At 39.8% G+C, this 21,206-nt stretch overlaps 1 protein-coding gene and 1 non-coding gene across 2 annotated transcripts in view; one reads left to right on the top strand and one right to left on the bottom strand.

Annotated features, from left to right (window-relative positions):
- The window catches only part of YWHAE (tyrosine 3-monooxygenase/tryptophan 5-monooxygenase activation protein epsilon), a 49,589-nt gene that overhangs the window by 18,595 nt on the left and 9,788 nt on the right, over positions 1-21,206 (bottom strand). The gene's annotated exons all lie outside the window — the stretch shown is intronic.
- LOC138392776 (small nucleolar RNA SNORA48) lies at positions 15,370-15,504 on the top strand. The gene has a single exon (XR_011235052.1). It is a non-coding gene; the product is annotated as a small nucleolar RNA SNORA48 (small nucleolar RNA).

Genomic DNA, 21,206 nt, shown 5'->3' with positions numbered 1-21,206 from the left:
AACAGTGAGCTATGATTATACCACAGCACCCCAGCCTGGGCCACTGAGCAAGCAATACTTTGTCTCTTAAAAAAAAAAAGAGAGAGAGAGAGAGAGAGGCAGAGAGAGAGAGAGAAGGCCCACACCCATAAGCAGTCACTTCTTGTTCACCTTCAACCCTTACGGCCACCCCAAGCCACTGCCAATCTACTTTCTGTCTCTATAGATTTGTCTATTCTGGACATTTCACATACAGGAAATATTGCAGGTTTGGTTCCAGACCACTGCAATAAAGCAAGCCATAAATTTTTGGCTTCCCAGTGCATGTAGAAGTTATATTTACACTATACTGTAGTCTATTAGGTGTGCAATAGTATGTGTAAAAAAGTACACATTTTAATTTTACAAAGCTATTGCTGGCCGGGCGCGGTGGCTCATGAGGATGGCACACGCCTGTAGTCCCAGCTACTCGGGAGGCTGAGGCAGGAGGCTTGCTTGAGCCCAGGAGTTTGAGGTTGCTGTGAGCTAGGCTGAGGCCATGGCACTCTAGCCAGGGTGACAGAGTGGGACTCTGCCTCAAAAACAAACAAACAAACAAACAAACAAAGCTATTGTTTAAAAAAAATGGTATCATGTGAGCCTTGAGTGAGTCCTGATCTTTTTGCTCTTGCATCTCAATGTTGATGGCTGCTGACAAACCAAGGTGGCAGTTCCTTGAGGAGGCTGAGGTAGCTACGGCAATTTCTTAAAATAAAACAGTGAAGTTTGTGGCAGTGATTGTTTTCCTTTCATGAAATATTTCTCTGTAGCATGCTATGTTGTTTGACAGCATTTTACCCACAGAACTTCTTTCAAAATTAGAGTCAGTCCTCTCAAACCTTGTCACTGCTTTATCAACTAAGTTTAATAATCCAAATCTTTTTTTTTTTTTTTTTTGAGACAGAGTCTCACTCTGTTGCCCAGGCTAGAGTGAGTGCCGTGGCGTCAGCCTAGCTCACAGCAACCTCAAACTCCTGAGCTCAAGCAATCCTCCTGTCTCAGCCTCCCGAGTAGCTGGGACTACAGGCATGCACCACCATGCCCGGCTAATTTTTTCTATATATATTTTTAGCTGTCCATATAATTTCTTTCTATTTTTAGTAGAGATGGGGTCTCGCTCTTGCTCAGGCTGGTCTCGAACTCCTGAGCTCAAACGATCCGCCCACCTCGGCCTCCCAGAGTGCTAGGATTACAGGCGTGAGCCACCGCGCCCGGCCAATCCAAATCTTTTGTTGTCATTTCAACAATGTTCACATCACCAGGAGTAGACTCCATCTCAAGAAACCACTGTCTTTGCCCATCCATAAGAAGCAACTCCTCAAGTTTGATCATGAGATTGCAACGATTCAGTCACATCTTCGGGTTCCACTTCTAACTCTAGTTCTCTTGCTATTTCTACCACATCTATACTTACTTCCTCCAGTGATGTCTTGAACCCCTCAAAGTCATCAATGAGGGTTAGAATTAACTTCTTCCCAACTCCTGTTAATGTTATTCTGATGACCTCCTCTCCTCCTCCTCCTTCATGAATGTTCTTAATAGCATCTAGAATGGTGAGTCCTTTCCAATAGGTTTTCAACTGATTTTGACCAGATCCATCAGAGGAATCATTATCTATAGCAGGTATAGACATATTTCTTAAATGGTTAAGACTTAACTCGAAATTACTCCTTAATCCATGGGTTACAGAATGGATGGTTTATTAGCAGACATGAAAACAACATTAATCTCCTTGTGTATCTTCATCAGAGCTCTTGGGTGACCAGGTGCATTGTCAGTATTTTGAAAGCAATCTTTTTTCCTGAGCAGCAGGTCCCAACAGTGGGCTTAAAATATTTAGCAAACCATGCTGTAAACAGATGTGCTGTCATCCAGGCTTTGTTGCTCCATTTATAGAGCACAGGCAGAGTAGATTTAGCATAGTTATTAAGGGCCCTAGGCTTTTCAGGATGGTAAATGAGCAATGGCTTCAACTTGAAAGACACCAGCTGCATTAGTCCCTAACAAGAGAGTCAGCCTGTCTTTTGAAGCTTTAAAGCCAGGCACTGACTTCTCTCTAGCTATAATAAAGTCCTAGGTGAAAATTTCTTTCAACAGAAGACTATTTTGTTTACTTTGAAAACCTGTCGTTTAGTGTAGCCACCTTCATCAATGATCTTGACCACATCTTTCTGGATAACCTGCTGCAGCTTCTATATCAGCATCTGCTGCTTCACCTTGCATGTCTATGTTATGGAGATGGCATCTTTCCTTAAACCTCATGAATCAACTTCTGCTAGCTTCAACTTTTCTTCTACACCTTCTTCACCTCTCTTGGCCTTCACAGAATTGAAGAAAGTTAGGGCCTTTGCTCTGGATTAGGCTTTGGCCAAAGGGAATGTTGTGACTGGTTTGATCTTTTTTATCCAGACTATTAAAACTTTCTCCACATCATCAATAAGGCTGTTTTCTTTCATGTCATTCACATGTTCCATGGAGTAGCACTTTTATCACTTTCCTTCAAGAACTTTTCCTTTGCATTCACAACTTTGGCCTTCAACATGCCTTCCTTACTAAGCTTAATTATTCCTAGCTTTTGATTTAAAGTGAGAGACATGTGAGTTTTCCTTTCAATTGGACATCATGGGGCTTTTAATTGGCCTAATTTCAATATTGCTGTGTCTCAGGGAATAGGGAAGCCTGGGAGGGAGACAGATGGGGAAACAGTTAGAATACACACAACATTTATCGATTAGTTCCCTGGGTCATGGTGCCCCAAAACAATTACAATAGTAACATTAAAGATCACTGATTACAGCTCACCACAACAGATATGTAAGAAAAAAGTTTCAAATATTGTAAGAATTCCCAAAATGTGAACAGAGGCATGAAATAATAAGCATACACTGTTGGAAAAATGGTGCCAATAGACATGCTAGGAGCAGGGGTGCCAAAAACCTTCAATTTGTTAAAAGAAAAAAAAAACCTGCATTATCTGCAGAAGCACAATAAAATGAAGTATATCTATAAATGAAACCACACAATATGCGGTCTCTTGTAACTGGCTTCTTTCACCTAGCATGTTTTCAGGGTTCATCAAGAGCACACCATGTATCAGTCTACTGTATGGATATACTGCACTTTTTAAATCCATTCCTCAGTAAATGGACATGTGGATTTTTGCCACTTCAGGGCTATTAAGAATGCTGTTGCTGTGACAGTCTTGTAAACATTTTTGTTTTTTTTTGAGACAGAGTCTCTGTTGCCTGGGCTAGAGTGCGGTGGCATCAGCCTAGCTCACAGCAACCTCAAACTCCTGGGCTCAAGCAATCCTTCTGCCTCAGCCTCCAAAAGTAGTTGGGATTACAGGCATGCGCCACCATGCCCGGCTAACTTTTTTTTCTATATAGTTTTAGTTGTCCAGCTAATTTCTTTCTATTTTTAGTAGAAATGAGGTCTCACTCTTGCTCGGGCTGGTCTTGAACGCCTGAGCTCAAACGTTCCATCTGCCTCGGCCTCCCAGAGTGCTAGGATTACAGCTGTGAACCACCTCGTCTGGCCAGCATTTTTGTATAAATATATGCTTTCAGTCCTCTTGAGTATGTAGCTATGAGGAACTTGAGGGTCTTATAGTTACTCTAGCTTTTTGAGAAAGGACACGCCAAACTTTTTTCTACAGGGGCTCCATCATTTTTATTACTACATTCCTAGTAGCAATATAGGAGGATTCTAATCTCTCCATATCCTCATGAACAAGTGTTTCTTTAAACTTGTCATCCTAGCAGGTGTAAAGTGGTTTTGATTTGCATTTCCTTGATGGTTAATTGCACTTAGCATATTTTCCATACGCTTATTAGCTATTTGTGTTATGTTCTTTGGAGAAATAGCTATTCAGATACTTCGCCAATTATTGGAGTTATCTGTCTGTTATTACTGATATGTAGGAGTGGTGGTTCATTTTTAAAATCCCAATTGACTCCTCTCAGCCCCTCATCTTCAGGAATTTCTCCCAATATTTAAGGTGGTAGATGATTGAGGAATAGCAGTAACATGAGTAAGCAGATAGCTTCTTAATCCCTCTAAACCAGTGCCTTGTACCAATTTGTACAAATTATGGCTATAATGAAGCGCTCTTGTAACAACGGTGGCATCCTTACCCTTTTATCACCAGCAACAGAAACCTAGAATTGTAATAGACCCTGTAACATTATAGGAAGGCTCTGATTTACCCAAAACTCTAAACTAACCACACCCTTAAAACCTCTATCAATAGAGTATTAACACCAACTAGTATGTTCAAAATTCCTCAATAAAGCTAGTACTTACAGAAATCATCTTTGCAGTAAGTTTTTTTGAAGACAGAGTCTCATTCTGTTGCCTTGGCTAGAGTGCAATAGCATCATCAAAGCTCACTGAAATCTCAAAGTCCTGGGTTCAAGTGATCCTCCTCCTGCCTCAGCCTTCCATGTGCCACCATGCTCAGCTAATTTTTCTATTTTTTGTAGAGACTGAGCTCTTGCTCAGGCTGGTCTTGAACTCCTGAGCTCAAGTGATCCTCCCGCCTCAGCCTCCCAGAGTGCTAGGATTACAGGCATGCACCACTGCACCTGGCCTGAAGCTAGTATTTTATCAATGTGATCTAAGCCTTTCTGGGGTGGAGAAAGGCTGTCATGTGTTTGTTTACAGCAGTTATGATCATAACTTATGAGCTAGAAAACTTCAATGGTTGAATCACTACTTGCAGATGCACAGTTTGGCATATGAAAGGTGGGCAATGAAATACAATTTCTGGGACTTTTGATAGTTTGAGGACAATGGATAGCAAATTAAAAAATCACCCCTGTTGTACAAACTCTGAAATACATAATCCCCACAAGTCAAAGGGCATATTAGCCAGCAGCACGCACCCATAGTCCCAGCTACTCAGGAGGATGGCCTGAGCCCAGGCGTTGGAGGCTAGCCTGGGCAACAAAGCAAGATCTTGTTTCTTTTAAAAAAGAAGGAGCATATTAATCAAACACTAAGTCTGTTTGGTTCCAAGTCATTTTCCTTTGTGTGAGAATAGCCTAGTTAGACATCAATTACATGGAACAAGCTTGCAGCTGGGACATCTCTATTTGTTACCATCAGGAAAGTCAAATGTTTCCACATTGACTTTAATTTAGCTTTGGTTCTTGGTTGTGCTCTTTGAAGTACTTATACATTCATTCAACCAACTCATTCACAAAACACCCCATATGCTAGGCATTGTTCCAAATGGGTTGCATTTATTAACATATATTTAATCTTCTCAGCAGACCTTTGAAGTAGGTACCAGTATTATCCCATTTTGTAAGACGAAACTAAAGAACATGGAGGTCAAACTTGCTGAAGATCACAAAGTCAGTGGATTACAATCCAAGCAACATGACTTCAGAGTTGCGTTTTGGTTTAATCACATTGCTGTGGATTTGAGTATTTATTTGAATTCATCTGTATGGGGATCCTTGTTTGCTCCTATTAAGAACAGATGTGAAATAACTATTTCAATGACCCTATCAGAGAGACAAGTTTAATATATTAAAAACGGTTTATTCCTGCTTAAAATATTTTTTTTTCCACTTCGAGGTCAACCTCTCCAGAACACTATCTCCAAAAAGCTTACTTTCATGCCCCTAGTATCCCTACACCAATATCCCAGCAAGCTTGATTCTCCCAAGGTTGTCCCTGTCAACTGGTATTATAAAACAAGTCTCTGCTGAGTTTCAATAATATCTTATAAAGACAGAGTACAAAATCTAAAAGGGGGACAGGTCTTTACCCATCAAACTGACAAGTCACCACAAGGCTCAATTCTACAGTTCCTAATGAGATTCAGGGTCAGGAAGGAAACAAACTGTTCAGAATCAGTCATGGGGAAAATGAGCAGGCTCTGTACTGGCTGACAGGATTACTGTACCTTGTACCAAAGCATACAGGGTCATAACCCGAACTTTTCCCAACAGGGGAAAAAAATGTTTGCTGGCTGTTATACCACCTAATCCTGATTTTAAAGACAGAAAACTGAGGCTAAGAGCAATCTGCCTAAAGTCACACAATGGTAAAACCCAAATTCAAACCCAGACAATCTGACTTAAGACCATAAGCTCTTAACCACCACATTTGACTTTATTTCCCAAGGAGAGTGCTCATAGAAACAAATTCTTCCGTCTAAGAAGACTGAAGATAATGAGGAAGAGAAGGTCACAGCGTCAGACACAAACTTAAAATGGCTCTGTCACTTAAAGTTCTGGAGAGGTCCTGGCTTGCATTACATAAGGCTTAATCAATTAGCCAATTACCTTTCCTCTTTGCCTAAGAATCTATTCATTCCTCTGGATCAAAAACAAATGTCTCACTATGTAAAGCCTTCTTGTGTTCTCCCATCCATGTTCATATTTCTCTGCACTAAGTATCAATGTTCATTTTCCTATCAAATATTACCTCCTTAAAAAGACACAAACTGTATCTTCATCTCTATATTCCCAGAAAGGAGCACAGTATCTGATGCCACAAAAGGCACACATATATTTGATTAAAAAATGAAGAGGCCAAGACAAACAGTGCTAGAGAATAAAATATATTTTAGTGGGCATGACTAAGTATGTCCTAGGTAAAGGGTCCCTCTAGATTCTGTAATCATTTCTGGGCAATTTCAACAGGTCCTATTTCTGAAGCCCATTTTATTTAGTGGGAAATTTGGTAATATCCATCCCTAAAGAAGTCTCTGAAATACAAAGAATCATTTTTGAAGGGCCAAGGTCTGTTTATCAACTATATAAACAAAAGTTTAGTTTAGATGTCCTCTGTTGCCACAGTTTAGCAAAGTACCTATGTAGTCAATTAACATTTTCATTTAACAAGACTGTGACATCTACAGCGATTTATGAAGTGTCTAATATATACAGCTGGCACTTGAACAATGCAGGGATTGGTATGCTGACCCCCCATGCAGTCCAAGATCCACTTTTAATTCCCTTAAAACTTTACTAATAATGTACCATTGCCCAGAAGCCTTACCAATAATATAAACAGTTGAATAACACATAAACTAGTATTCTACATGTATTTTATGCATCCATGACATCCCTTTTTCTTGATTTGATATTTCTAGACTCCATGGTTCATCTTCAAGTTTTTTCAAATTGTCACAAATCTCCTAAAACTTTTCCAATATATTTACTGGAAAAAAATCTGCATATAAGTGAACCCACACAGTTCAAACCAGTATTGTTCAAGGATCAACTGTAATCTAATCTTGAATCCTGTACGTGAAATGATTAAAAGGAGAACCAACAATATTTCCTAATTCAAAAATCAAAGCATTTGGGGATATGCTGAGAAACGGGTACACTATAATCTAGAAAGCCTTACCAGTTTGTCTACTATAGATTATCATGAATGAATAGGCACAGACTGTGTAGGTTTATAACTTGTCTTTACATGGAAAAGTGGCTAGTTAGTGTAAAAGGGGGGAGAAGGCAGAAATAAGCCCACAAAAGCAATCTAAGAGAGAGAAAGAAAAGCACAACTTTATATAATGAACAGATCTGATTCCCAATCAAGAGCCCCTAGGATCCCTTTAGAGCTGGACAGTTAAAACCTAGCTCTTCCCTTTATCTCTTTAAAAGACTAAGATGATCCCAGTAGCTCTGCCTTAAACTCTGCAGTTCCCCTTCTCAATAAAAATAATCCAGATGTCAGAAATGATGATGACGATGTGACAGAATTTTCAGTTGACTGAGGAGGAACTGTTGGAAAGAAATAATCTCTTGCAAAGATCCAAGATGAGAAGACAATAAATTTACTTCCAGCTTACTCAAAGGCAAGCTTCCTAAAAGTCAGGGGGAAAAGCAGAGTACCTCTGTAAATTGTAAAGCTCTGTAAAATTCACCTCTATGTCACAAAAAAAAAAAACAAAAAAAACAAAAAACACAACCCCAAACAAAACACCTCAGTAAAAACCTCCCTGGACAACTTATTGGTTATCAGGCATGACTGTTCGAAATTGTTCATCTGGAATCTGTAAGAATACATTTTCTATGCATATGATTGGAATGACATATGGAGGAGTCTTTATTCTCCTGAGATAAACTAATATTATAGTAATAATTCTATTAAATAAGAGCACTTCTTCAAAAAAGGAAGTAGATCCATTGTTGAATTAGAAGTGGCAATGTAAGAGCTGCACTTTTCAATAAAAAGCCACCACCCTTCCCTCACACTGAGCTTTATCTCATGATGATTGCTGTTTTATAGATCCTTCACAGACTATCTAAAAACCTAAAAATATGGGTAGCATAATAAAGAGAAAAAATTCACCATCAGAGTATTCTGCACTAGAAGAGAACAGCAAGGATAAAAGAACAAATAGCTTGAAGCATTTCTCCAGTTGTTGGGTAATGAGGAAAAAAATCTTTTTATACTTTGATGGTAATGAAAGGTGAACGTGTGATAGAGAGTATCAGTAGTGTAAACTTTAGGAATGTTTCCATCTTATGATTATCAGAGAATTCCTGTTAACACTGAGAGCTGGGATCCCTGTATGAAGAGGAATGGCTCTTACGTTGTATATAGAAAAATGTTTCTGAGATACAAGTGAGAAAAGAAAGGCACAACAGCTAAGAAAAACATGACATGTGACTTTGTTTTTCGGAGGCTGGTGTTCCCAAATGAATTAAAAATACCGGACCAGGCCGGGCGCGGTGGCTCACGCCTATAATCCTAGCACTCTGGGAGGCCGAGGCGGGTGGATTGCTCAAGGTCAGGAGTTCGAGACCAGCCTGAGCGAGACTCCGTCTCTACTAAAAATAGAAAGACATTATATGGACAACTAAAAAAATCTATATAGAAAAAATTAGCCGGGCATAGTGGCGCATGCCTGTAGTCCCAGCTACTCGGGAGGCTGAGGCAGTAGGATCGCTTAAGCCGAGGAGTCTGAGGTTGCTGTGAGCTAAGCTGACGCCACGGCACTCACTCTAGCCTGGGCAACAAAGTGAGACTCTGTCTCAACAAAAAAAAAAAAAAAAAAAAAAAAAAAAAAAAATACCGGACCAGATAAGCTAATTGAGGACCAAAGGGAATACCAAAATATTTAAGATAAAAAAAGAGCTCAGGATTGTTAAAGAACTCGATGTAAGCAATCTCTCCCTTAAGATCTCAATACATAATTCTGAAGAAATGTGGTTTAGAAATCAAGGGATGAATGGAAGAAACCCCACCAGAGAATCAGGTTGCATGATTTGCTTGTATTACAAATCATGCCATGGAATTCAAATGTCCTTCATACAGCATGCATGTATTTAACATACCAGCCAAAGGATGATTTTATTCATCTTCAGAAAAACTGGCACATAATTTTGGAATAACTCTGGCTCCCCTAAGATTCTAGAAGGCAGGAAAGCCTAACTCTATTCTATTTAGCATCTCAAAACTGAAAGCACAAGAGACAGTAAACATGTTTTAAACCTTTTCTGAAGAATTGATAGTCCTGAATTGCAAATGACAATTCTGTATTCCCAAAGGAGAGAACAGGTGTGCTTAGGAACCAAATCACTCCCAAAATCTCAGTGGCTTGACACAATGAAGTAAATTTCTCTCTCACATGTTTAAGCAAGGGTCCACCATTTTGTAGCTGCACCATCTGGTACCTGAAGCTTCTTTAGTCAAAGAAACAAGAGACAAGAATCAGGAAAAGACTTTTCACGACCCTCTGCCTGGTTACACATACAATTTCTGCTCATGTTGTATTGACCAAAAAAGCTCACATGAACCTGCTGCCTAAATACAAGAGGTTGGGAAAGAGGAGAGGCACTATAACGTCTCAAAATGCCACTCCCTGACAAAAGCCAATGAAATCTCACTAAAAAAGGCTGTCAAAGCAGAAGTCATTTTAAGGGGCATAGCTATAGATACAAATTATGACCAACTAGTTAATGCAAACCACAAATCTAATTTTGTCCACGGTTAATGTTAATCAAAGTAACAACTTAAACCATCTCAGGTTAAATTGTTTTCATTGTGGGGGGGGGAGGAGTATGTAAATTTGGTGGGGAAAAATACTTCCTCAGTACTAAAGCCTAAGGCATTTACCAAGTGGACCTTTAGTTAAAAAGAAATAGTCACACAAAATGTTTAACTAGATTTACACAAGAGAACCAATCTTCAAATAGATACTTCTGGTCTCACGAAATCCCTGATGGCATTTCTGTAAAAAACTGACATGTGTGTCCCGATGTTATGTTGCTTGCAATAATCTGATAAAGTTCAGACAACCTCCAAAGAATGAATGAATGAGTGACCAGCTAGGCAAAATGTTGACAATCACTAAACAGAGTCAACTCACAGATGTCTAAATACTCTTAAGTCTTTTTTTAATTTTTGTAAGGTCAGTAGTAATGTCTCTACTTTCATTTCTCACTTTAGTAATTTGAGTCTTTTCTCGTCTCGCTCTGTCGCCCCGGGAACCTGATGGGTAAAATTATCGGGTAGAGTCATTGTCCCTGACTGCAACCTCAAACTCCTGGGCTAAAACAATCCTCCTGCCTCCGCCTCCCGAGTAGCTGGGACTACAGGCATACACCACAACGCCCAGCTAATTTTTCTATTTTTAGTAGAGAGGAGGGCGGGGGGCTCTGACTCTTCCTCAGGCTGGTCTCAAACTCCTGAGCTCAAGCAATCCTCCTGCCTTGGCCTCCCAGAGTGCTAGGATTACAGACACAAGCCACCTTGCCCAGCCCGCCTTACCGATTTCTAAAAGGTCCCAATATCTTGGTAGTGAAGAGAGCACTCTGCTGTTAATATTTAGGAATACGCAGATAGGGGCAAAATTTTTTCTAAAATAAGTACCATGCACCTTTCTCTATTACACTGTCAAATACTCCATGGGAGGCATCAGTTCTGTACCATAAAGCATGTCAAAGAAATCTGACCTGTACAATTATTAAGAGCAGGTACTATCAGTTAACCGTAAAAGAAATTCAGTATGATCAATATGAAACTTTTTTTAAGACAGGGACTTGCTGTCACCTGGGCTAGAGGGCAATGGCGTCATCATACCTCATTCCAACCTCAAACTCCTGGGCTCAAATGATACTCCTGCCTCAGCCTCCCTAGTAGCTGGGAATACAGGCATATGTCACCACACCCAGCTAATTTTTCTATTTCTTGTAGAGACAGGGGTCTCACTGTTGCTCAGACTGGTCTCAAACTCCGACTCAAAGCAATCCTCCCGCTTCGGCCTCCCAGAGTTCTAGGACTATGGGCATGAGCCACCCTGCCTAGCCTCCTATGGAACATTTGATTGTTGATCTGCACTCTAATAAGCCCATCAGGTTAAGCTAGTTACAAAACATTCTGTGAAGGCTAGACTAACTTATACTGGTTTTTAAACTTTAAATTCCTGCCCAAACCTGACAATTTAGTGTTATCACAAGTACATCCACTTACAGACACCTGTGTTTGGCCACGGGTTGGGGTGGGGGGGGAACCGTTTGATATAATTAAAAAAAAAAAAAAAAGGTAAATCCACTGCTTAAGCCTGCACTAAGTCTGTGGTGTCACCACGTTCAGGTTAACTATTTGTACACTCATGTGCATGTGCTTCCAAATTACTTAAGAGCTCTATGCATGCTAAGACACACTCAAGATTTTACATTACTCAAAACTATAATTTATGAAAAACATTCTTACCTAATAGTAATTTTTAAGTCTAACTCTTGAGAATTCTTAACTAATTCTAACTAACATGGAAAGAATCTAAGAATACAATAAAAATCTTGAGATGTGTAGCCCTGAGTCCTACATCACATATATTTAGGGAGATAAAAATGCTACAGTAGTAATCACTACTTGTATTTAATTAAAACCAGCAAAATATTATGAGATGTATCCCAGCGGGTATTAAAAACAGTTATACAGGAATAATTTGAGGTAAATAGCTGGACAAGATTTAGGAACCACTCTCTTGGGGTTTGTTTTTCTTTAAGCAAAGATTTAAAGTTGTTTAAAGTGAACAGGAGTAATAAAGTGACATGTAAATTACTTTGTCTTGAATACTACTGAAGACACAGGATGTCCAAGTCTGTATATGCTATAGAAAAGAAAGAAGAAAAAGATGACACAGGATGCTGTAAACAAAAAATAATGGAAGGTCTGGGAGGCATCTCTGAAGAGGTCCTATTCTAATCCACTCACACTTTGTTATTCCTGTAATATCTACATACCACTTGCACTCATATTTGTTAGACCAAATGACACACACTCTGGGAAGCATAGCATGGGAAGATAATACCACAGCACAAAAAACATAACCTCTTTTTCGTTCTTCTTTTTTTTTTTTTTTTAAGACAGAGTTTCACTCTGTTGCCTGGGCTAGAGTACCATGGCGTCAGCCTAGCTCACAGCAACCTCAAACTCCTGGGCTCAAGCAATCCTACTGCCTCAGCCTCCCGAGTAGCTGGGACTAGAGGCATGTGTCACCATGCCCGGCTAAGTTTTCTATATATTTTTAGTTGTCCAGCTAATTTCTTTCTATTTTTGGTAGACAGGGTCTTGCTCTTGCTCAGGTTGGTCTCGAACTCCTGAGCTCAAATGATCCGCCCACCTCGGCCTCCCACAGTGCTAGGATTAGAGGCATGAGCCACCTAGACCGGCCAAAACACCACCTCTATAGCCAGAAAGATTGAGACTAGATTTTCATTCTGGCCTAACTGTTCATTTACACGCTATTTGACCTCAAGTACTTCACTTAACTTCTATGAGCTTGTTTCCTCATCTATAACATGGAGAATAATACCCACCCCTCACTGGGTTATGAGAGCTCAAATGAAATTGCACAGTAAATTGCCCGACACATAACATGAATCCAATCAATCATTATGTTTAATTCCTTTTCTTTGCTTGCCTGACTTTCAAGATTAAAAAACAAAACAGGGCCGGGCGTGGTGGCTCACGCCTGTAATCCTAGCACTCTGGGAGGCCGAGGCGGGTGGATCGCTCGAGGTCAGGAGTTCGAGACCAGCCTGAGCAAGAGTGAGACCCCGTCTCTACTAAAAATAGAAAGAAATTATATGGACAACTAAAATATATATATACAAAAAAATTAGCCGGGCATGGTGGTGCATGCCTGTAGTCCCAGCTACTCGGGAGGCTGAGGCAGGAGGATTGCTTGAGCCCAGGAGTTTGAGATTGCTGTGAGCTAGGCTGAAGCCACGGCACTCACTCTAGCCTGGGCAACAGAGTGAGACTCTGTCTCAAAAAAAAAACAAAAAAAAAAAAACAAAAAAAAAACAAAACAGGAATCTAGATGGAATGTAAGCACTTAGGGACATTAATGTACTTGATGCAGTGAAGAGCTAAATAAAGAACACAGAACTTAGAATCTAAGTCTAATAAAGCCTTTTGTATAATCTGGCTCCATGTTTGCTAACACAGATATTCCATTCTTATGTCTCATATGCTTAATCCCATATCTATGCCTTTAACAACATAACCAAAAGAACCTACCTCTCCCACCATCCAAATCTTACCCATTCCAATGAATGTCTCATCTACTATTCGAGTGTTCCCAGACAACTATAGTCTACATTGCCCTTGTGTTCCCCTTCTCTAAAATTCCTACATCATAGAAGTTGGCAATTATCATTCTTGTTTTTAGTCACAATTCTAATTAGACTGTAAACTCCTCCACAGTAGGTACATTTTTTTCATGAGCTACTGCACCCAGCACAACGGCAGGTATCTTAAGAAATTATTTTATTATTCACGAGGGTAAAGTTGTTCCCAAGACATGCTAAATAAATACCTACTGATTAAAATGCCCAACAAGGAGAAATTCTTAGGAATGCATTTCAAGAGGGGAGGGGAATTCCTAACTACCAACTAATCATAATGTAATACAAAAGTACACAGGCAGAGACACAGGAAGAGTGAAGGATATCAACAAGCTACGAAGCTATAGTGAATGAAGGGAAGAAACACTAAGTCTATAAGACATGTAGTGTAACCCTAAAACAAGATAGCTAACTTATATTTTAAAACTCTGATTAAACCAGGCACAGTGGCCCATGCCTGTAATCTCAGCACTTTGGGAGGCTGAGGCAGGAGGATCACTTGAGCCCAGAAGTTTAAGACCAACCTGGGCAACACAGGGAGATCCCATCTCTAGAAAAAAAATAACAAAAATTAGCCAGGTATGGTGGTGTTGGCCTGTAGCTCCAGCTACTCAAGAGAATCAGTCTGAATTCGAGGTTTACAGCGAGCTATAATAGCGCCAGTGGACTCCAGCCTGGCAACAGAGTGAGCCCAGTATCTTAAAAAAATAAAAGGTTAAATTTGATTAGCATTTATAGATTAGAACTTTAAATCTAAAGTTATGTTAAGGCTGAGCACAGTGGCTCATACCTGTAATCTCAGCACTTTAGAAGGCTGAGAACGGAGGATTATTTGAGTTTGGAACACTGCAAGAACCTGTCTCTACAAAAATAAAATAAGAATTAAAAAATAAAGTTATGTTAAATATTTCATCACCTGCAAGGCAGTAGTAACCTCTACTGCACTTGGGCAAATATAGCCACACAAATATAACCATCAAAAAACTTTAACAGAAAAAAAGCTATGCATTATTCCCATATAACCTCCAATAACCTCAAACTCAAGATTTCTGGCAGTATGTTATCTGCTGAAAAAAACTGCTGACACAAGCTCTAGAAAAGAGCTTTAAAAGGTCATCTGGGCCGGGCGCGGTGGCTCACACCTGTAATCCTAGCACTCTGGGAGGCCGAGAGGGGAAGATCGCTCGAGGTCAGGAGTTCGAGACCAGCTCTGAGGAAGAGCTGAGACCCTATCTCTACTAAAAATAGAAAGAAATGATCTGGACAGCTAAAATTATATATATAGAAAAAAATTAGCCGGGCATGGTGGCGCATGCCTGTAGTCCCAGCTACTCGGGAGGCTGAGGCAGAAGGATTAGTTAAGGCCAGGAGTCTGAGGTTGCTGTGAGCTTGACGCCACGGCACTCTAGCCAGGGCAACAGAGCGAGACTCTGTCCAAAAAAAAAAAAACAACCCCACAACAAAACAAGGTCATCTGGTTGAACCAGCTGCATATCCAGAGATGTCTGTTAAATTTGGAGTGCAGACCAAAAGTCCAAATTTTAATAAGCACCCAAGTGATTCTAATTCAGTTAGATACTTGAGAAACAATTCCAGTGGTTCTTGACCCTGGCTATATATTAAAATTCCCTGGGAAGGTTTTCTTGTTTAAAGGTGACCTAGGTAAACAAACCAAACATTTTTAAAGTTTTCATGATAATCTGGCTTTAATGGTCCAGTTTTTGTTTTAAAGAGACAGGGATGTCCCAAACCTGGGTAGACTGGCATCTGGTTGGTGGTGCCCATCTCATATCAGCCAGGAACAAAGCAATCCTTTGTTTATCCCAGCTTGGCTTTTGGTCTGTGCCTATGCCTGGTTCGTGCCCTGGTCACATGAAGGAAGAAAAAAATAAAAAAAGAAAAACAAACAAAAAAAAAGAGACAGGGACTCACTCTGCTGCCCAGGCTACAGTGCAGTGGTGCCATCATAGCTCACTGAAGCCTTGAACTCCTGGGGCTCAAGCAATCCTCCTACCTCAGCCTCCCAAAGCACTGGGATTATGGGCATGAGCCACCACACTGGCCCTAAAGTATTTTTTCTTATATTCACATTTTGATGAGGGAAAAAGGTAAGTTACTGAATAACATGTTATTTCTATGAAAGAAGCATTAAGTATGTATCACTTATACAAATGAATGTCGGCAAACACTTTTTCATATCAAAATCTCCCAAACCCAAATTTTTCTTAGGCAATGGTGTTTCACGGTACAATTAGCATTTTTATCAATGCTATGTAAAGTGATACATTGATGGCATACTGCAGTCAACATACACAAGGTATGTTTTACGCTTAAACACGCATAGGCACTTGAGCCAAGAAAAAATTCTGAAAGGAGATTCAAACTATTAACAATAGTTGCTTCTGGCAGGATGCAGTTTTCATTATTTACTTGATATGGTTGTACTGTTTGATTTTAACCTTTAATTTTATCTTTTGTAGTAAGATAGTCAAAACAGAAGTGGGGAGATTGCATTTCACATTTTAAAGCTTAAAAATTTAAATGTGCAAGTTTTGTAGCTAAAAAATGTTTACACTGCACATTCTTAAGTTGCTGGTACTATCAACTGATGAAACCCTTTCAGAAAAAAAGTTGGCACGGTGGCTCACACACCTGTAATCCCACAGCTTTTCGGGAGGCTATGTGGGAGGATCGCTTGAGGCCAGGAGTTCACTAACCTGGGCAACATAACAAGACAACATCTCTATAAAAAATGAAAAATTAGCCAGGCATGGTGGTTCCTGCCTGTAGCTACTCAGGAGGGTGAGGCAGGATCCCTTGAGCTCAGGAGTTTGAGGCTGCAGTGAGCTATGATGACACCACTGCACTGTAGCTGGGGTGACAGAGCAAGACGCTGTGGGGGGCGGGGGGAGAGAAAGCAAGCAAGCAACCAGATGATACATGTCAAAAGACTTATGTTCATTTACTTTTGACTAGCAAATCTCACTTCTCAGAATTCTCCCGAGCAAATAACTCAAATTACAGAAAATTGTATTTTGGATATAAATATTTTATTACAGTGTTACATATACTAGCCAAAAACTCAAAATAGCTTATTACTGGATATGTTACACAGCCAGTAAAGACATTCACAAGCAATTCATGATGTAAAAAAAAGTCCATGTTACAAAATTCAGGCAGATTTAAAGATGTATCTATAAACATAATAAAATGGTAAACTATCTACAAAGAAAATACCAAGTATTTTGTGTTTTCTTCCCAGTATATTCCAGAATATGTACATCTATATTGAAAAAATACAAAAAACATACTGAATAAATATTTTAGGTGAAAAATATACAAGTTGCTCAAGTTTATTTTAATGCAACTTAATCAGCTCTTTTCAGTAATGATTGTCCTCCAAATAAAGGATAAATAAAAAGAATTCTTCTCTGCTTCATAGAATTTTTTTTAAAAATCCATTTCAGATGTTTTCTTTTTTTTTAAGACACGGAGTTTCACTATGCTGAGGTCAGTGGCTTATTTACAGGTGTGAACATAGTACTCTACAGTCTAGAACTCTACTCCTGGTCTCAAACAATCCTCTCATCTCAGCCTCCCAAGTAGCTGGGACTAGAGGTGCAGGCAGCACCCAGCAGTTTCATATTCCCTAAGTTTAAAATGCTTGAATGATGTCAAGAGTAAGGATATGAGAGGAAAATACATATTTTAATACTTTAAATTTAAATTACATCTTGATTAGTAAGTCTACTTGCTGATCTATCCAGACTTGACCTGAGGGTCTTTAAAATAGTTGCAAACCAAACATTCTCCTAATCTGTCTTCAAGGTCATACAGAGAAAAATATACTGCTAACCAGACTGCTACCAAGGTCCCCAAATTCTTTTAGCTCTTAAAATGTAGAAAAGAAAACTGGGAAACAGTATTTATGTAATGTGATAGACAAAGATAAAAGGTAAAGACACAATGAATAAAGAAATGTTGGAAGCATTCTGAAATGAGAAAAGGTAAAGGTTAAGAAGAAAGCTGCAGCAGTAAGATGAAAGCATAGACACCATGTTAATGATGTACATTTATTAACTGTCGAGAAGAAAAATTTCAACAGCAACTGCTCTAGAGGAAAAAGCCAAATTCCCTGTGATCACTCCCCCACACCTCCAAAGAACATGCCTGAAAAGTCAATTACTGAAAAGGTATATTAAAAATAAGGTCTTGGGCCATATTGCTATCAGTAAGTTCCTAGAGCTTCTTATCCAGCTCTTTATAAAGCCTTAGTCCCATATATCAAGGAGTTACAGTGGTCTTTCTCTATGCTCAACATTGCTTAGGCTGGGCATGATGGCTTTCGCCTGTAATCCTAGCACTCTGGGAGGCCGGGCCAGAGGATTGCTTGCGTTTGGGAGTTGGAGACCAGCCTTGAGCAAGAGCACGACCAGGTCTCTACTAAAAAAAAAAAATTTAGCTGGTGTGGTGGTGAGTGCCTGCAGTCCCAGCTACTTGGGAGGCTGAGGCAAGAGAATAGCTTGAGCCCAGGAGTTTGAGGTTGCTGTGAACTGGGCCGACACCACAGCACTCTAGACCTATCCCCAGGCAAAAGGGCAACTGAGCGGGACTCTGTCTCAAAAAAATACAAAATAAAACATTGTTTAACCCCCCATTCCTTGATTAAAAAGAGTAACATGTGAACACACTCAATGGTCAAGTGAAAAAGCTAGGGGGTTGAGAAGTCAGCCATGGCCTAGTTTGATTTCAAAGGTAGAAACAGAGAATCTCACAATGTGGAAGGGATAAGAAAAACAGCAGTTCTTTAAAATAAATATACAACAGTATGAAAAATTCCACATTGATGTATAAGACTCTACTGGTTAAAGCATATTACTATTGCATAATCAAATAAATCCAAACATTTTCTTATAACTGCATTTACCAACTGTGAAGAATACCACTGAAACCAATCCTCTTCTGAAAACAGAGGCAGTGGCCTTTTCCATTCTCCTTATCCTGACAACTAACAAAAAAGGGTAAATTCCATACATTTTGTTTGGAAAAAAAGTAGTATTTTAATGTACCACCTTTTCTCCAAAACGACTGAAGTACTTGGGGGTCCCCATATTGCACAGTTCCAGAGGGAGTTGTACAAGTGACCCTGAAAGTGCTGCAATAAAAGAACTCCAAACATAGCAAATCTCAAGGGGGCGGGGGAGGGAATCAGGGAGGCAGAGGGAGAGAAATAAGGAAACAGAAAATTTAGAAAGTGAAACTAGGTAAAATCAATTTAGGTAAATACAAAAACACAACCAGTCTTGAAGAAAGTATTTATGTGCAGTCCCTCAATAATCCTGGCACTTCCTAAAAAGCCTTAATGCTTTTTGGGTATATTGAGGCCTCCTTTCACCTTCTAGGCCTCCCAAACACCTTTTAACATCAGATTGAGCCATATGAAACCATCGTTCTTGGAAGTCAAAAATGACTGATATTGGCCGGCCATGGTAGCTACTAGGATGCTGAGGCAAGAGTTGGAGGCTGTGGTGTGCTACAACAGCCTCTGTGAATAGCTAATGCACGCCAACCTGGGTAACATAGTGAGACCCCATCTCTACTGATATTGGCAATTTCACAAAGTAGTTCAACCTTATAATTCACTAAACACAAGTAGAAATATAAACAGAATCTGAAGAATGGAGGGTTTCTCTAGTAAACTGACCAGTAGCTGAGTTGACTGCAGTGGAACCCAAAGCTGCAGATTCAATCTACAGATGTACTTGTATGTTCTATAGCCCTCCACCCTGCTGGTCACTAGGCAAGTATAAAAAATGTTTGGCGTGTCAGAGCCCGGGTGGGGCCTGAAAAAGTGTTTCTGCCTGTAAATCTATAGAAAATCACTTTCAGAAAAGAAATTCCTGGCTCACACCTGTAATTCTAGCACTTTGGGAGGCCAAGGCAAGAAGTGGGAGGATCGTTTTTGAGGCCAGTAGTTTGAGACCAACTTGAACAACACAGTGAGACTGTGTCTCCACAAAAATAGAATAATTAGCCAGGCACAGTGGCATGTGCCTGTAGTCCTAGCTACTTAGGAGACTGAGGCAAGAGGATCTCGTTAGCCCAAGAGTTTTAGGTTGCAGTGAGCTACGATGACACCACTACACTCTAACCTAGGCAAAGAGTGAGACCCCGTTTCAAAAAAAAAAGAAAGAAAGAAAGAAAAAAAGGGCCGGCCACAGTGGCTCACGCCTGTAATCCTAGCACTCTGGGAGGCAGAGGCGGGCGGATCATTTAAGCTCAGGAGTTCAAGACCAGACTGAGCAAGAGCGAGACCCAGTCTCTACTAAAAAAAAAAACAACCAGAAAGAAATTATCTGGACAACCAAAAAATATATATATAGAAAAAATTAGCGGGGCATGGTGGCGCATGCCTATAGTCCCAGCTACTCGGGAGGCTGAGGCAGAAGGATCGCTTGAGCCCAGGAGTTTGAGGTTGCTGTGAGCGAGGCTGACGCCATGGCACTCTAGCCTAGGCAACAGAGTGAGACTCTGTCTCAAAAAAAAAAAAAGAGAAATCCCTCATTATACAGGTGAGCAAACAAGCCCTGAAACAAAGTAACGTGTCTAAAACGGACAGTGGTCAAGAGAGAAAACCAGGAATAGACAGACCACCCCCTCCTAAATTTAATGACTCCTGGCCCAGTGCTAGTTCCATCATGTCTTCTTGTTGCCTGTCCACTGGAAAATGTACTCAACCCACATACCGTTCTGTCTTCTTCATATATGAAATATAACAGTGAGAAATTAAGCCAAAAGACTGTTTAAAGCAACTTTTAAATGATAAAATTAAAATCTAAGGTACAGAAATAGAGCCTCAAGCAGTTTGAGCTGATGTCTACATACAACGAATACTGAAGTAGAAGGGGATCAGCTTTTCTGTGAAAACAGACTTGGGTGAATACTAGCGATGTTCCCTTTCCTCAAATACTTAATCCTTATCTGTAAAATGGGTGGAACCTACTTGTGGGGTTGCTTGGATGATTGAGACAATGCTAAGCACTTAGCATAGCAGTCAATAAATAGACAGTATTATTGTTATAGGGTTTTATTATCGGCCAATGAAAATAGTTCTTTTTAAGAGGTTTTTCAATTTCTTAGTACCATTTTTACACCAGTAGTCAATGAATTAAGTAAGCAGCTTTCTATGGTCTTTATTTAATATGGGACAGAGACCAACACCTGGTACAGTTCCCTCCATATAGGAGACACCATTGTTGTTAATAATTCGAGTCAACTCTTACACACACTAACAGAATAATAATTCTGAAAGCATTTATACATTCACTAGAATATAAGGCTCCTTGAAGAGATCTTTTGTCTATTTTGTTCAATGGTGAATCCCAAGTGTCTACAACCGTGCCTGGTACATAGTTGGCACTCAATAAAACGTGCCAAATGAGTTTAAAACTTACTTTTAATACTTTGAAGATTAAGGTTTTTCAAAATAATTTTTTTTTGAGACAGTCTTGCTGTGTCACTCCTGGCATTGGCCTAGCTCACAGCAACCTCAAACTCCTGCGCTCAAGCAATCCTCCT

The sequence above is a fragment of the Eulemur rufifrons genome, chromosome 9, assembly GCF_041146395.1.
Source record: "Eulemur rufifrons isolate Redbay chromosome 9, OSU_ERuf_1, whole genome shotgun sequence".
Lineage (NCBI taxonomy): Eukaryota > Metazoa > Chordata > Mammalia > Primates > Lemuridae > Eulemur > Eulemur rufifrons.
Note: the sequence above shows the minus strand (reverse complement) of the source record. Positions and strands in the feature narration are given on the sequence as shown.